This window comes from Nothobranchius furzeri, chromosome 9 (genome assembly GCF_043380555.1).
Source record: "Nothobranchius furzeri strain GRZ-AD chromosome 9, NfurGRZ-RIMD1, whole genome shotgun sequence".
In the NCBI taxonomy this organism is placed as follows: domain Eukaryota; kingdom Metazoa; phylum Chordata; class Actinopteri; order Cyprinodontiformes; family Nothobranchiidae; genus Nothobranchius; species Nothobranchius furzeri.
This window is the reverse complement of record NC_091749.1, coordinates 55,884,647-55,897,294: the sequence shown is the minus strand read 5'-3', so window position 1 is coordinate 55,897,294 and position 12,648 is coordinate 55,884,647. Positions and strand designations below refer to the sequence as shown.

General features: G+C 29.8%; 2 long non-coding RNA genes across 2 annotated transcripts; both read right to left on the bottom strand.

Moving 5' to 3' along the window:
• Positions 1-10,527: 10,527 nt before the first annotated feature.
• LOC139071808 (uncharacterized) lies at positions 10,528-10,981 on the bottom strand. Its single transcript, XR_011521625.1, has 2 exons — positions 10,848-10,981; positions 10,528-10,752 (listed from the first exon to the last, which is right to left on the bottom strand). It is a non-coding gene; the product is annotated as an uncharacterized lncRNA (long non-coding RNA).
• Positions 10,982-11,109: 128 nt separating this feature from the next.
• On the bottom strand, positions 11,110-12,255 carry LOC139071807 (uncharacterized). Its single transcript, XR_011521624.1, has 3 exons — positions 12,022-12,255; positions 11,402-11,494; positions 11,110-11,269 (listed from the first exon to the last, which is right to left on the bottom strand). It is a non-coding gene; the product is annotated as an uncharacterized lncRNA (long non-coding RNA).
• Between the last annotated feature and the right edge of the window lie 393 nt (positions 12,256-12,648).

Below are 12,648 nucleotides of genomic sequence, written 5' to 3'. Positions count from 1 at the left end.
TTTAACGTTTTAATGATCATTTAAACATTTTAATGAACATTTTAACGTTTTTAAAAATGAACATTAAAATGTTTTAATGAAGAATTTGACGTTTTAATGATCATTTAAACGTTTTAATGAACATTTTAACGTTTTAATGAACATTTTAACGTTTTAATGAACATTTTAATGTTTTTAAAAAATGAACATTTAACCGTTTTAATGAATAATTTAACGTTTTAATGAACATTTAAACATTTTAATGATGATTTTAACGTTTTGATGAAGATTTTAACATTTTAATTAACATTTTAACGTTTTAATGAATATTTAAATGTTTTAATGAACATTTAAATGTTTTAATGAACATTTTTACATTTTAAAAATGAAGATTTTAATGTTTTAATGAAGGTTTTAACGTTTTAATGAACATGTAAACATTTAAATGAATATTTTAACGTTTTTATGAACATTTAAACGTTTTAATGAACAATTAACGTTTTTAAAAATGAAGATTTATAGTTTTAATGAAGATTTTAACATTTTAATGAACATTTAAACATTTTAATTAACATTTTAATGTTTTAATGAACATTTTAACGTTTTGATGAAGAATTTAACTTTTTAATGAAGATTTTAACGTTTTAATGAACATTTTAACGTTTTAATGATCATTTAAATGTTTTAACGAACATTTTAACGTTTTAATGAACATTTTAACGTTTTGATGAAGATTTTAACATTTTAATGAACATTTTAACGTTTTAATGAAAATGTTAACGTTTTACTGAACCTTTTAATGTTTTTAAAAATGAACATTTAAACGTTTTAATGAAGAATTTAACATTTTAATCGACATTTAAACGTTTTCATGAACATTTTAAAGTTTTATTGAACATTTAAACATTTTTAAAAATGAAGATTTTAACGTTTTAATGAACATTTTAACGTTTTAATGAACATTTAAACACTTTAATGAACAACTTAACGTTTTAATGAACCTTTAAACGTTTTAATGAAGAATTTAACGTTTTAATTAACAATTTAACGTTTTAATGAACATTTTAACGTTTTAGTGAAGATTTTAACATTTTAATGAACATTTAATTGTTTTAATGAACATTTTAATGTTTTAAAAATGAACATTTTAATGTTTTAATGAAGAATTTAATGTGTTAATGAAGGTTTTAACGTTTTAATGAACATTTTAACGTTTTAATGAACATGTTAACGTTTTCATGAAAATTTAACGTTTTAATTCACCTTTTAACGTTTTAAAAATGAACATTTAAACATTTTAATAAAGAATTTAATGTTTTAATGGACAATTAAACGTTTTCATGAACATTTTAACGTTTTTAAAAATGAAAATTTTAACGTTTTAATGAAGATTTTAACGTTTTAATGAACATGTTAACGTTTTCATGAAAATTTTAACGTTTTAATTAACCTTTTAACGTTTTTAAAAATGAACATTTAAACGTTTTAATGAAGAATTTAACGTTTTAATGGACATTTAAACGTTTTCATGAACATTTTAACGTTTTTAAAAATGAAAATTTTAAAGTTTTAATGAAGATTTTAACGTTTTAATGAACATTTAAACATTTTAATGATGATTTTAACGTTTTGATGAAGATTTTAACATTTTAATTAACATTTTAACGTTTTAATGAACATTTAAATGTTTTAATGAACATGTAAACGTTTTAATGAACATTTTTACATTTTAAAAATGAAGATTTTAATGTTTTAATGAAGGTTTTAACGTTTTAATGAACATGTAAACATTTAAATGAATATTTTAACGTTTTTATGAACATTTAAACGTTTTAATGAACAATTAACGTTTTTAAAAATGAAGATTTATAGTTTTAATGAAGATTTTAACATTTTAATGAACATTTAAACATTTTAATTAACATTTTAATGTTTTAATGAACATTTTAACGTTTTGATGAAGAATTTAACTTTTTAATGAAGATTTTAACGTTTTAATGAACATTTTAACGTTTTAATGAACATTTAAATGTTTTAATGAACATTTTAACGTTTTAATGAACGTTTTAACGTTTTGATGAAGATTTTAACATTTTATTGAACATTTTAACGTTTTAATGAAAATTTTAACGTTTTACTGAACCTTTTAACGTTTTTAAAAATGAACATTTAAACGTTTTAATGAAGAATTTAACATTTTAATCGACATTTAAACATTTTCATGAACATTTTAAAGTTTTATTGAACATTTAAACATTTTTAAAAATGAAGATTTTAACGTTTTAATGAACATTTTAACGTTTTAATGAACATTTAAACACTTTAATGAACAATTTAACGTTTTAATGAACCTTTAAACGTTTTAATGAAGAATTTAACGTTTTAATTAACAATTTAACGTTTTAATGAACATTTTAACGTTTTAGTGAAGATTTTAACATTTTAATGAACATTTAAACGTTTTAATGAACATTTTAATGTTTTAAAAATGAACATTTTAATGTTTTAATGAAGAATTTAATGTGTTAATGAAGGTTTTAACGTTTTAATGAACATTTTAACGTTTTAATGAACAGGTTAACGTTTTCATGAAAATTTTAACCTTTTTATTCACCTTTTAACATTTTAAAAAGAACATTTAAACATTTTAATGAAGAATTTAACGTTTTAATGGACATTTAAACGTTTTCATGAACATTTTAACGTTTTTAAAAATGAAAATTTTAACGTTTTAATGAAGATTTTAACGTTTTAATGAACATGTTAACGTTTTCATGAAAATTTTAACGTTTTAATTAACCTTTTAACGTTTTTAAAAATGAACATTTAAACGTTTTAATGAAGAATTTAACGTTTTAATGGTCATTTAAACGTTTTCATGAACATTTTAACATTTTTAAAAATGAAAATTTTAACGTTTTAATGAAGATTTTAACGTTTTAATGAACATTTAAACATTTTAATGAACATTTTAACGTTTTAATTATCATTTAAACGTTTTAATGAACATTTTAACGTTTTTAAAAAATGAACATATAAACATTTTAATGATGATTTTAATGTTTTTTTAAAATGAACATTTAAACGTTTTAATGAAGATTTATATTCAATAAGCATATATATATATTCTGATATATCAGACATATATATCTTGTTTCTACATGATATCAGAAGGAGACTGCTTGTTTCTACATGCTATCAGAAGGAGACTGCTTGTTTCTTTATGATGTCAGAAGGAGACTGCTTGTTTCTGCATGATATCAGAAGGAGACTGCTTGTTTCTACATGATATCAGAAAGAGACTGCTTGTTTCTACATATCAGAAAGAGACTGCTTGTTTCTTTATGATGTCAGAAAGATACTGCTTGCTTCTTTATGATGTCAGAAAGAGACTGCTTGTTTCTTTATGATGTGAGGAGACTCCTTGTTTCTTCATGATATCACCAAGATACTGCTTGTTTCTTTATGATGTCAAAAGGAGTTTGCTTGTTTCTTTATGATGTCAGAAGGAGACTGCTTGTTTGTTTATGATGTCAGAAGGAGACTGCGTGTTTCTTTATGATGTCAGAAAGATACTGCTTGTTTCTTTATGATGTCAGAAGGAGACTGCTTGTTTCTACGTGATATCAGAAGGAGACTGCTTGTTTCTTCATGATATCAGAAGGAGACTGCTTGTTTCTTTATGATGTCAGAGACAGACTGCTTGTTTCTTTAAGATGTCAGCAAGATACTGCATGTTTCTTTATTATGTCAGAAGGAGACTTCTTATTTTTACATGATGTCAGAAGGAGACTGCTTGTTTCTTTATGATGTCAGGAGACATCTTGTTTCTACATGATATCAGGAGACTGCTTGTTTCTACATGATATAAGAAGGAGACTGCTTGTTTCTACATGATATCAGAAGGAGACTGCTTGTTTCTACGTGTCAGAAGGAGACTGCTTGTTTCTACATGATGTCAGAAGGAGACTGCTTGTTTCTACATGTCAGAAGGAGACTGCTTGTTTCTTTATGATATCAGAAGGAGATGCTTCTTTCAAAAAATGAAAAATTTAACATTTTAATGAACCTATAAACGTTTTTAAAAATGAACATTTAAACATTTTATTGAAGAAATTAACATTTTAATGAACATTTAAACATTTTAATGAATATTTTAACATTTTTAAAAATGAACATTAAAATGTTTTAATGAAGAATTTAACGTTTTAATGATCATTTAAACATTTTAATGAACATTTTAACGTTTTTAAAAATGAACATTAAAATGTTTTAATGAAGAATTTAACGTTTTAATGATCATTTAAACGTTTTAATGAACATTTTAACGTTTTAATGAACATTTTAACGTTTTAATGAACATTTTAATGTTTTTAAAAAATGAACATTTAACCGTTTTAATGAATAATTTAACGTTTTAATGAACATTTAAACATTTTAATGATGATTTTAACATTTTGATGAAGATTTTAACATTTTAATTAACATTTTAACGTTTTAATGAACATTTAAATGTTTTAATGAACATTTAAATGTTTTAATGAACATTTTTACATTTTAAAAATGAAGATTTTAATGTTTTAATGAAGGTTTTAACGTTTTAATGAACATGTATATATTTAAATGAATATTTTAACGTTTTTATGAACATTTAAACGTTTTAATGAACAATTAACGTTTTTAAAAATGAAGATTTATAGTTTTAATGAAGATTTTAACATTTTAATGAACATTTAAACATTTTAATGAACATTTTAACGTTTTGATGAAGAATTTAACTTTTTAATGAAGATTTTAACGTTTTAATGAACATTTTAACGTTTTAATGAACATTTTAACATTTTTAAAAATGAACATTTAAACGTTTTAATGAAGAATTTAACATTTTAATCGACATTTAAACGTTTTCATGAACATTTTAAAATTTTATTGAACATTTAAACATTTTTAAAAATGAAGGTATTTAACGTTTTAATGAACATTTTAACGTTTTAATGAACTTTTAAACACTTTAATGAACAATTTAACGTTTTAATGAACCTTTAAACGTTTTAATGAAGAATTTAACGTTTTAATTAACAATTTAACGTTTTAATGAACATTTTAACGTTTTAGTGAAGATTTTAACATTTTAATGAACATTTAAACGTTTTAATGAACATTTTAATGTTTTAAAAATGAACATTTTAATGTTTTAATGAAGAATTTAATGTGTTAATGAAGGTTTTAACGTTTTAATGAACATTTTAACGTTTTAATGAACATGTTACGTTTTCATGAAAATTTTAACGTTTTAATTCACCTTTTAACGTTTTAAAAATGAACATTTAAACATTTTAATGAAGAATTTAACGTTTTAATGGACATTTAAACGTTTTCATGAACATTTTAACGTTTTTAAAAATGAAAATTTTAACGTTTTAATGAAGATTTTAACATTTTAATGAACATGTTAACGTTTTCATGAAAATTTTAACGTTTTAATTAACCTTTTAACATTTTTAAAAATGAACATTTAAACGTTTTAATGAAGAATTTAACATTTTAATGGACATTTAAACGTTTTCATGAACATTTTAATGTTTTTAAAAATGAAAATTTTAACGTTTTAATGAAGATTTTAACGTTTTAATGAAGATTTTAACGTTTTAATGAAGATTTAAACATTTTAATGAACATTTTAACGTTTTAATGATCATTTAAACGTTTTAATGAACATTTTAACGTTTTTAAAAATGAAAATTTTAACGTTTTAATGAAGATTTTAATGTTTTAATGAACATTTAAATATTTTAATGATGATTTTAACGTTTTGATGAAGATTTTAACATTTTAATTAACATTTTAACGTTTTAATGAACATTTAAATGTTTTAATGAACATTTAAACGTTTTAATGAACATTTTTACATTTTAAATAGATAGAGGAGGAGCAATGTGGTTTTCGTCCTGGCCGTGGAACTGTGGACCAGCTCTATACCCTTGCAAGGGTGATGGAGGGGGCATGGGAGTTTGCCCAACCAATCCACATGTGCTTTGTGGATTTGGAGAAGGCTTATGACCGTGTCCCCAGGGGCACCCTGTGGGGGACGCTCCAGGAGTATGGGGTGGGTGGCTTTCTGTTAAGGGCCATTCAGTCCCTTTACCAGAGGAGCGTGAGTTTGGTCCGCATAGCCGGTAGCAAGTCAGACCTGTTCCCAGTGAGGGTTGGACTCCGCCAGGGCTGCCCTTTGTCACCGGTTCCGTTCATCACTTTTATGGACAGAATTTCTAGACGCAGCCGTGGTGTGGAGTGTGTCGAGTTTGGTGGCAGGAGAATCTCGTCTCTGCTTTTTGCGGATGATGTGGTCCTCCTAGCTTCATCCAGCTCTGACCTTCAGCTCTTGCTGGGTAGGTTCGCGACCGAATGTGAAGCGGCTGGGATGAGGATCAGCACCTCCAAATCTGAGACCATGGTTCTCGACCGGAAAAGGGTGGCTTGCCACCTCCGGGTCGGGGGAGAGGTCCTACCTCAAGTGGAGGAGTTTAAGTATCTCGGGGTCTTGTTCACGAGTGAGGGTAGGAGGGATCGGGAGATCGACAGGCGGATTGGTTCGGCGTCTGCAGTGATGCGGACGCTGAGCCGATCTGTCGTGGGGAAGAGGGAGCTGAGCCAGAAAGCCAGGCTCTCGATTTACCGGTCGATCTACGTCCCAATCCTCACCTATGGTCATGAGCTTTGGGTAATGACCGAAAGAACGAGATCGCGGATACAAGCGGCCGAAATGAGTTTCCTCCGTAGGGTGGCCGGGCTCAGCCTTAGAGATAGGGTGAGGAGCTCGGACATTCGGGAGGGACTCGGAGTAGAACCGCTGCTCCTCCGGATCGAAAGGAGCCAGTTGAGGTGGTTTGGGCATCTGGTCAGGATGCCTCCTGGACGCGGAGGAAGACGACGACGACGACGACGAAAAATGAAGATTTTAATGTTTTAATGAAGGTTTTAACGTTTTAATGAACATGTAAACATTTAAATGAATATTTTAACGTTTTTATGAACATTTAAACGTTTTAATGAACAATTAACGTTTTTAAAAATGAAGATTTATAGTTTTAATGAAGATTTTAACATTTTAATGAACATTTAAAAATTTTAATTAACATTTAAATGTTTTAATGAACATTTTAACGTTTTGATGAAGAATTTAACTTTTTAATGAAGATTTTAACGTTTTAATGAACATTTTAACGTTTTAATGAACATTTAAATGTTTTAACGAACATTTTAACGTTTTAATGAACATTTTAACGTTTTGATGAAGATTTTAACATTTTAATGAACATTTTAACGTTTTAATGAAAATTTTAACGTTTTACTGAACCTTTTAACGTTTTTAAAAATGAACATTTAAACGTTTTAATGAAGAATTTAACATTTTAATCGACATTTAAACGTTTTCATTAACATTTTAAAGTTTTATTGAACATTTAAACATTTTTAAAAATGAAGATTTTAACGTTGTAATGAACATTTTAATGTTTTAAAGAAAATTTAAACACTTTAATGAACAATTTAACGTTTTAATGAACCTTTAAACGTTTTAATGAAGAATTTAACGTTTTAATTAACAATTTAACGTTTTAATGAACATTTTAACGTTTTAGTGAAGATTTTAACATTTTAATGAACATTTAAACGTTTTAATGAATATTTTAATGTTTTAAAAATGAACATTTTAATGTTTTAATGAAGAATTTAATGTGTTAATGAAGGTTTTAACGTTTTAATGAACATTTTAACGTTTTAATGAACATGTTAACGTTTTCATGAAAATTTTAACGTTTTAATTCACCTTTTAACGTTTTAAAAATGAACATTTAAACATTTTAATGAAGAATTTAACGTTTTAATGGACATTTAAACGTTTTCATGAACATTTTAACGTTTTTAAAAATGAAAATTTTAACGTTTTAATGAAGATTTTAACGTTTTAATGAACATGTTAACGTTTTCATGAAAATTTTAACATTTTAATTAACCTTTTAACGTTTTTAAAAATGAACATTTAAACGTTTTAATTAAAAATTTAACGTTTTAATGGTCATTTAAACGTTTTCATGAACATTTTAACGTTTTTAAAAATGAAAATTTTAACGTTTTAATGAAGATTTTAACGTTTTAATGAACATTTTAAACATTTTAATGAACATTTTAACGTTTTAATGATCATTTAAACGTTTTAATGAACATTTTAACGTTTTTAAAAAATGAACATATAAACATTTTAATGATGATTTTAATGTTTTTTTAAATGAACATTTAAACGTTTTAATGAAGATTTATATTCAATAAGCATTAATATATTCTGATATATCAGACATATATATCTTGTTTCTACATGATATCAGAAGGACACTGCTTGTTTCTTTATGATGTCAAAAGGAGACTGCTTGTTTCTTTATGATGTCAGAAGGAGACTGCTTGTTTCTTTATTATGTCAGAAAGATACTGCTTGTTTCTTGATGATATCAGAAGGAGACTGCTTGTTTCTACATGATATCAGAAAGAGACTGCTTGTTTCTACATGCTATCAGAAAGAGACTGCTTGTTTCTACATGAAGGAGACTGCTTGTTTCTTTATGATGTCAGAAGGAGACTGCTTGTTTCTTTATGATGTCAGAAGGAGACTGCTTGTTTCTGCATGATATCAGAAGGAGACTGCTTGTTTCTACATGATATCAGAAAGATACTGCTTGTTTCTACATGATGTCAGACGGAGACTGCTTGTTTCTACATGATATCAGAAGGAGACTGCTTGTTTCTACATGATATCAGAAAGATACTGCTTGTTTCTACATGATATCAGAAAGATACTGCTTGTTTCTTTATGATGTCAGAAGGAGACTGCTTGTTTCTTTATGATGTCAGAAGGAGACTGCTTGTTTCTGTATGATGTCAGAAGGATACTGCTTGTTTCTTTATGATATCAGAAGGATACTGCTTGTTTCTTTATGATGTCAGAAAGAGACTGCTTGTTTCTACATGTCAGAAGGAGACTGCTTGTTTCTTTATGATGTCAGAAGGAAACTGCTTGTTTCTTTATGATGTCAGAAAGAGACTGCTTGTTTCTACATGATGTCAGAAGGAGACTGCTTGTTTCAAAAAATTAACATTTTAACTTTTTAATGAACCTTTAGATGTTTTTGAAAATGAAAATTTAAACGTTTTTAAAAATGAACATTTTGACAGTTTAATCAAGAATTAAATTTTTTAATGAACATTTAACATTTTTACAAATGAAGAATTAAACGTTTTAATGAACATTTTAAAGTTTTAATGAACATTTAATCATTTTAATGAACATTTAAACGTTTTTAATGAAGATTTTAACGTTTTAATGAACATTTTAACATTTTTAAAAATGAAGATTTTAACGTTTTAATGAAGATTTTAACGTTTTAATGAACATTTAAACGTTTTAATGAACATTTAAACGTTTTTAATGAAGATTTTAATGTTTTAATGAACATTTTAACGTTTTAATGAACCTTTAAACGTTTTTAAAAATTAACATTTAAAGTGCATGTCAAGTGTGCCTCAGAGTCTTACCCCACCCACGTATCAATTTTAAAAAATGCAACATTGGTAGGCGTTGCCTGGAGGACCAAGAGGGCGGAGCCGCGGCAGTGATGAAGAGACGGCTAACTAGACGAAGCTAGCTCCCTTCACTCTGAGCAGTCATTAGAAGTGGAGCACGTTTCTCCCCCGCCTTACCCAGACACTCGAGAAGAAAGGGACCAAGTCTATTTGGAGGAGACAAGCGGACATGAGCCTTATTGTTTTGAGCTTGTGAGTTGCCTGAAACTACCGGAACCGACCCAACAGAACCATCTCTGAATGTAAGTAGCCGTTAGCCATAGCATTGGATTAGCTGCAGGGTTTGTCTCCACGGCCCGAGAGCTAGTATTCAGCATGTTTTAGAGATTTGTCTGCATCAACACACCTGGTTTTAATCAGCAACAAACAGCTGAGCTGCTTAACAGCTTATCTAACCTGTTAAAGCAGGAAAATCCACTGAAACGTGCTGGATAGCAGCTCTCCAGGAGATCTGGGCTCAAGCTACAGTCTGCTGCATAAAGTTATGAAAATATCCCATGAGAAAATTATTCTGTAATGTGTTCAGCCCACTAAAACTGTCCTGATTTCATTATTTATTTACTGATACTAGCTGCTCTTGGTTGCAGGTGATCCTCTGGTGTCTGCAGCTGGTCTCCTGCTGATGTCGTCGGGATCAGGAGCTTCCAGAAGAATGTGCCTTTCAATGACTCTTTCCCCCTTATTTGTTATATTAAATAAATCTCAATTTATATATTTCCTGTTTTTGTTCATGTCCATAAATACTTAAACATGCTTGAAATTAAAACGAGCTTTTAACAGTGAGGTGCTAGTTTAGTTCATCACAATAGCTAGATAAACATGCGACAATGTGATAATTCAATTAATGTAATTTATAAATATCCATTAAAATATCAAAACTGGAATCAAAATGAGATATTTGGCAGCACAAAAAACTTGTCAAACACAATATTTATTATAATAATTGTAGGCAGACAGGAGACAGAGCTGATGGAGGTTCTCAGTCATCGAAGGAAGGCTGAAGGCTTTCCAGGAACAGGAGATGTGGTGTTGTCTCTTCTCTCTCTATTCTGCCAGATGAGCTGATAGGTTTACAGGTGTGTGAGGACATCCTCATGCTGTCATAACCAGATGACAGGAGTTATCAGGTGATCAGCCAGGCTAATGATGAGATGCAGAAAGAAAACAAATCATGCAGAAAGAAAACAAATCCAGGACAGTGTACAGTAATAAAAATAATATGTGGTGTTGCTTACCTTATGTGCTCTTATAGAGTTATTAACGTGTGCCTGCCTCATGGTGTAGAGTCCATATTTTGCTGAGTGTCCTGCAGTAATGCAGGTTATTAGTTAATTTACTTTTGATAGCAAAAACAAAATATTTAATTTAAAAGTTATTTACCAGGTGAATCAGCTCACACGTCACCACCAAGTGTCACAGGGCCAGAATCAGTAGCCTCCTTCATGATGTAATCACATACTTATTTAATTCCAGAAATGTTTTAATTTTTTTACCTTGAACAGTTCACTGAGCTTGCACTGTCACTGAGGTGGAAGCTGGAATCAACAGCAGACACCTCACACCTTGGTCTTTTCAGGAGGTGTGGATGCTCTGGGACCTTCTGGAAGATGAATTTCTGTCATGGTCCCTGTGTCACAAGACACTGAGGCTGTGAGCTCTATAAAAACAAAGAAGCAGCACATTTATAAACGTTTAAAAGAGCATAAAATCACTTGTAACAATCTGTAAAACAAATTAAAACTAGAAGGTAATAAAATGTTTACATAGAAGATTATTAAAAATAATTCACCTTTGCTACGGGTAACACCACGTCAGCCTGGACAAGTGCATTCTTGCAGATTACTAAATCAGTCTGACAGTCAGTGTCTTGGGTAGATTTAGCCTGAAAAAAAAATAGAAGCACATTGATGTTTATAAAGTCAGATAAAATACAAAAGAAACTGTCCCATATAGGCGCTTTATAACATTCCTAGTGTGTGATGTTATTATAACGTAAAAGTCAGTCACATATGATGTGGAGACCCTGAAATGCGACCTCCTGAACAGAATTCCTCACGGAACCGGGTCACGCTGTGCTAGATTTCACGCTGTAATGCTGTCTGTCAACTAGTGCTGCGTCAGTTTAGAGTCACGGTTGCAGAATTACCGACTGACACAAAAACAACCCGAATTTTCTCTGAGCCTGACAGTCATGTGGACTGTTTTGTCGGCCAGGGCTTTGAGATATGTTCCGATTCGCCGCTGATTCCAACCTTACATCCCGTTCCACATTTTGTGAACTTGACAAATCAGCCCGAAGGCAGTGCAGGCTGATATTAGCTAAATGGAGTGAACCACGTCTCTCAAACTTTGCATTTAGGAAGGGAATTGTCTTTAGAAGATGTTAAAACTTTTATTTAGCTTACTCACCTCAGACTGTAGCCCGTCATGGTGGGGGAGCAGAGTCGGTGGGCTGTATCTAAATCGCGGAAGAGCCACGGTGGGCACAGCCTCCCTCTTGGAACGGAGACGTGCAGAATCGCGGGTAAAATGCTGGTTGCAAACTACAGCACCAGGCGGGAGCTGAATCTTTTCCAGACACGCAACCACTGGCGCCTAATTTCTAAGTCCAGCGGAAAGGAGTGCAACCCGACAGAGCTCCGCAACCATACTACACTACACCATCTCACCATGCTAACACGATATGGAGCACTAAACCCGAACTACTTTCCTAAATACTCTAACAGCCAAACAGTAACTAAACTACAATATCCAACAGCCAAGCTAACACTAAATAAGTATGTATAACACTAAAAGCTATGCTAAAGACTAGGATATGCTAATGCTATATGCTAATGCTGAACTACGGCTAGCCTCCTACACTCTCATGCAAATCCAACTCCCAACTCGCCACAAGGAGTGGCCGAGACTCCCGATGCTTTTATAACGTAGACACAGAGCTGCTACGTAGTACTCTACTGGTTTACATAGTATCTTACTCTTTAGCCATTGGCTAAAATTTATTCAAAATGAGTCAAATTCTATGTTTTAAGCTGA